General features: G+C 43.0%; 1 pseudogene across 1 annotated transcript; it reads right to left on the bottom strand.

Annotated features, from left to right (window-relative positions):
* Positions 1-786: 786 nt before the first annotated feature.
* LOC307052739 (mitochondrial import inner membrane translocase subunit Tim17-B-like) lies at positions 787-1,295 on the bottom strand (annotated as a pseudogene). Its single transcript has one exon. The product of its transcript is annotated as a mitochondrial import inner membrane translocase subunit Tim17-B-like (transcript).
* Positions 1,296-5,288: the final 3,993 nt, after the last annotated feature.

Raw genomic sequence — 5,288 nt, 5'->3', positions numbered from 1 at the left:
CTCCACTCAAAAGGGGACTTCTGAGGTGTTGGTAATATTGTTTCTTGATCTGGTTGCTGATAACCAGGGATGTATTCAACTTGTGAAAATTCATTGAGTTTAAGTACATTTAACGATACTTGCACTTTTCTTCAAGTATGTATTATACATCAATAAAGAACTGAAAATTTCAGAAAAATGTTCCACTTTTTTTTTTCTGGAATTTTCTTACCAGCTACTGACTCCCCTTCTGCAAGTTTTGATGCTGGTCCTTGCTTGATCTAAGCAAAAGTCAACTTAAGATTTTCAGACCAAGTTCATGAATGTGCATGAATGTACAACTATGTCAAGACTGTCACTTGGCTGCAAAAATTTTAAGACGCATCCCAATTTCATGAATTAAAAATGTGAAAAATGTTTGTCTTAAAATCACGTTACACTGATACTTTGCTTTTGAAAATAATGGCATAGTATTTTTCACATTGCTGTAGTGTTCATACCTTATTATTATTATTATTTTTTTGGCATTTCAAAACTGGCTTTAAATACTCTTCAGGGTGCCATGCAAAGGGACTGAGGTGAGAGCTTGTTACATATGAATGGGGGCTGGGGTGCCTGAGCGAGAAGGGACCCATCCATCAGGGTAGCTGGGGTGCCCCACCCCAAACCTGGGATAAGGCAACAGAGTAGAGGCCCTCTCTGGAGGGTCCCAGGACCAACTGAGAGCCAGCCCTCCCTTTGAGGTAGATCATCAGGGAGGGAACCGAGGAGGAGCTCCCACGGTGGTGGTGACAGGCGGTCACTTCCTCAGTGGTATTGCCGATAGCTGGGGTAGCCTGGGGCTGGGGTACCCTCCTTAGGGGGCAGCTGGCTGGGGTCCTCCAGGAATGGGGGTGCAGTGTGGAACTGCTGTGAGTGAGGAGGATGCCAGCATCCTCGATGAGGGCCAACAGAATGCCTCCCATCATTGCTGAGCCCACCGTGGCCAATGGGCCACTGCAGGCAGCCAGCACAGCCCCGGTCAATGCTCCACTGGTGATGGAGTTCCAGGGATCTTCCTTGCCCCGCAGCCACACCAGACCGCAGTTGATGGTGGAGAACAGGCTCCCCCGCACCGCGAAGCTACCTCCAGTCTGAGGGGCTCGGATCCTCACAGCTTTGACACTGCCTCTCATTCAGTGCCGAATTCCGACAGGGGCATTGCGGAAGCCCTTAATGGCCTGGAAGACTCCACCGCCGATTACACCCATAGTGAAGGCTCCACCGCAGTCATCCACAACTCACCATGGGCAAGGCTCCCAACCGTACTCCTCCATGGCGCCCTATACCTTATTTTTAAAGTAACTCTATCAAAGTGCTTAATGGCTGGATATTCCATCCGAGGTTGCTTAACTAGTCCCATATTTTGATATATTTTCTTGCACCCATTTTTGCCACTATAAATTATGTTGCAATGGATATTTCCCTACAGTTAGCTTGTGGTAGACATTGCCGGTTGCCTACTCCAAATCTACTAAATACTTCCCTCTCTTCATTGTGAACAGAAGCCCAGTTCTGTTGGGGTTGTTACAGTCCATTTAAGTTGAGCGGGTCAACAATCCTGTTTCCTGCTTTCACGGCTTCCACTGTTGGTAGCGTAGCCATATAACCCAGTTCTGGCTAATGAGACTTAAGGGAAGGCTGTTGCAGGGATCCTGGAAAAGCTTTTTGCTTTCCTAGTAAAAGGGATACATGTGACAATGCCCCTTCTTGTTGCCTTAAACTTAGAAGAAATGTTTATGAAGGTAAGGTATTATCAGCTCCATTGTACAGACAAGGAGACATGGGCACAGAAATGTTGAGTAACTTGCCTGTGGTCATACAGCTGTCAGTTGGCATTCAAATCTTAGTGTGTGGCTCCAACACACTAAGAATGACAAAGCAGAAAAGGAGCCCAAGATCTCGAAGGCGTCACTGAGCAGCTGAACCCAGGCCAGCAACTGTTTACCTTCAGACTTATGTGAGACTTCAATTTGGTTAGACTATTTTTATTTATTTATTGGCTGCGTCAGGGCTTAGTTGCAGCACCTGGGATCTTCGTTGAGAGGCATGCGGGATCTTTCATTGCAGCGAGTGGGCTTTTTGTTGTGGCGTGTGGGCTTCTCTCTAGTTGTGGCCTGCAGGTTCTTCTCTCTTTAGTTGTGGCGTGAGGGTTCTAGGGCATGTGGACTCTGTAGTTTGCAGCACGAGGGCTCTCTAGTCGAGGTGCGCGAGCTCAGGAGTTGTGGCGCAAGGGCTTAGCTGCCCTGCGGCACGTGGTAACCTAGTTCCCCGACCAGGGATCGAACCCTCGTCCCCTGCATTGGAAGGCGGATTCTTTCCCACTGGACCGCCAGGGAAGCCCCAGACTATTTTTAGATATACTCTGTTACTTGCAGCAGAAACACACCCAAACACATCTTTTGGGCTGCCATATTTTGGACCATTTTCTTTGATTAGACTCTCAAAGTGGGTTTGAGTCAAATATTATGACTAGTTTTAAAGGCTCTTGGTACACAGCACTAATTATTTTCCCTAAGAATTGTACTAACTCAGCACTCTCTTAAGCACTGGGTATTGCTGACTAGATTCAGAGGGTGTCAAACTAAGGATGACTAGCACCATCAATAAACCAGTGGAAGAGGGTGAGATTATAACTCCTCTGGAGTATTTTCAAATCAATCCTTGCCTTGCTTTTAAGGTGCATTCCTCTTGTGATTTAAAAAAAAAAAAATTCATGAGTCTTAAGGTACATTATTCCCCAGCCTCAAGTAAGTTATTTTTCTTCTTACACAATAACACAAATAAAAACACAGGTACTGTAAAAGACTGAGAAAGCAAACTAGAAAGAAAAAAAACCCTTACATGTGATCTCAATACCAAAGAAAATCACTTTACTATTTGGTGGCTTTCTTCTTGGGCTTTTATTATTCCCCATATTCTTACAAGTGTAATTGGATTACACTATAAGTATTTTTATATTTTGTTCTTTTATAATAAGCATTTCCTATTGTAAATATTTTAATGGTTGCATAATATTCCATCCTGTGGATAAATCATAGTTTATTCTTCCATTTCTGGATTGACAAAACAACAAAAGCAGAATCTGCAGAAGGAAGTAAAATTACCACCTCAGGTATGTGCTATATACAAATATATGGTATTTAAATAGTACAGAATTAGCTATGCTCTCAGTTCTTAACTTGCATATCAAAGACTCTGTAATAGGGAAGGAAAAGGTCATTTTCTTATAAAAGAGAAAAGGCACCATGTCAGTGCTTTACCTTCCTATTCATATTCAAGATCTTTTAAAAATACATTCTAAAAATACGTAAGCAGTAGTCAATTTTTAGTTTTATTTTTATACAATGAAAGGATGCCACTTGATAGAAGTTTAAAAATGTGTTTATCTAAAATAGTTTGAAGAACAGAATATTCTGATTAAGCATTCTGGTTAATACTGAGTTGCCATGTAACACTATATAGATTATAAATTTTCAAAGAATTAGGATATGAGGTAATGAAAACAAAATTTATATTAATCATGTTTTAAAAAATTACACCAACTTTTAAACCCTTTCTTTTATGATTCAGGAATTTATCTCCTACTGCTGCCCTGTTCATTTGTTAAGTATCAGTGTGTTAGCAAACAGGCATTTCACCGATGCCCCTAGCCCTGTGCTGTGCCTTTTTTATACAGTCATTTTGTAAGTCTATTTCCTTCACTGGATTAAAAGTTTCTATATAGCAGGAACATTGTGTTTGCAACACACACAGCTTCTAGCAGAGCACTTTGCACACAGTGAGCATTCAATAGACATTTTTATATTTCAAACTAGTTCCCCCTAAATGGATAAGGGGTAAAACAAGTATTTGTAGCAATGGCAATTGTTTCAAGTAAATTAAGCAAAAAAACAAGAACAGAAAAACCTTAATAGATATCTAATCTTTGATGAGAAATTTACTGAATGCTTTCTTTGTGGCAAATACCATGCTAAGTGCTTATAAACATTAGTTGTCAAAATTCTCAAAACAATCAGAGGTAGGTGGTATTTTGTTTATTTATTTTTATTTTTGGCTGCGTTGGGCCTTCGTTGCATCTTCGTTGCTGTGCACAGGCTTTCTCTAGTTGTGGCGAGCAGGGGCTAGTCTTCGTTGCGGTGCACGGGCTTCTCATTGTGGTGGCTTCTCTTGCTGCAGAGCACGGGCTCTAGGCACGGGCTTCAGTAGTTGTGGCACACGGGCTCAGTAGTTGTGGTTCGCAGGCTCCAGAGCTCAGGCTCAGTAGTTGTGGTGCACGGGCTTAGTTGCTCTGCGGCATGTGGGATCTTCCCGGACCAGGGCTCGAACCTGTGTCTCCTGCATTGGCAGGCGGATTTCTTTTTCTTTTCTTTTCTTTTTTTTTTTTTTTGCAGTACGCGGGCCTCTCACTGTTGTGGCCTCTCCCGTTGCGGAGCACAGGCTCCGGATGCGCAGGCTCAGCGGCCATGGCTCACGGCCCCAGCCGCTCCGCAGCATGTGGGATCCCCCCGGACTGGGGCACGAACCCACGTCCCCTACATCGGCAGGCGGACTCTCAACCACTGCGCCACCAGGGAAGCCCCAGGCGGATTCATAACCACTGCGCCACCAGGGAAGCCCTAGGTGGTATTTTATTTACAGAGAGAATACAGACAGGAGTTATATCAGGTATTCAAATATTTGTTGAGCACCTACATACTGGGCACTGAACTAGCATCAAACAGCATTGAAGTCTGCCTTCTGAGGAGCTTATTTTCTAGTAGAACTTGCTAAGATCACATATATATCAGTATTCTAGATTTACACATTACTTTATATATATTATGAATTTGGAAAATGTGAATTCATCCCTGAAATGGACCCATTCTCAGTGTTGACAAAAACTTGAGACTAAAAAGCTGAAGTTCAAACCCTGGTGACTTCTTCAATGTAAAAGTCACCCTGAAGGTTACTCTGCCTTTGCTGGCAGCATCCTTGTGAGGATCTGACCTCCAAATTTAGAGTAAACAGAATATTCTCAAGAGAAGACTTATAAAATAATAAAAGGAACCTACTACAGGATTAAAGAAGTAGAAGTGAAGGCTATAGCTTTTAAAGCCAGATACCTAGCTTCCATATAAACCTCAGTTAAGAACAGTAGAAGAACAGAAGTCAGAACACAGAATGGACTGGGCTCTTGGCAGCTAAGTGGGGTGGGAAAGTCTAGGGGAAGGATGGAAGTTCCAGGCATCATCACAAATTCACACAGCAAAGCTACAGACCCTACGTGC

The sequence above is a fragment of the Hyperoodon ampullatus genome (genome assembly GCF_949752795.1).
Source record: "Hyperoodon ampullatus genome assembly, chromosome: 1".
NCBI classification, from domain to species: domain Eukaryota; kingdom Metazoa; phylum Chordata; class Mammalia; order Artiodactyla; family Ziphiidae; genus Hyperoodon; species Hyperoodon ampullatus.
Note: the sequence above shows the minus strand (reverse complement) of the source record. Positions and strands in the feature narration are given on the sequence as shown.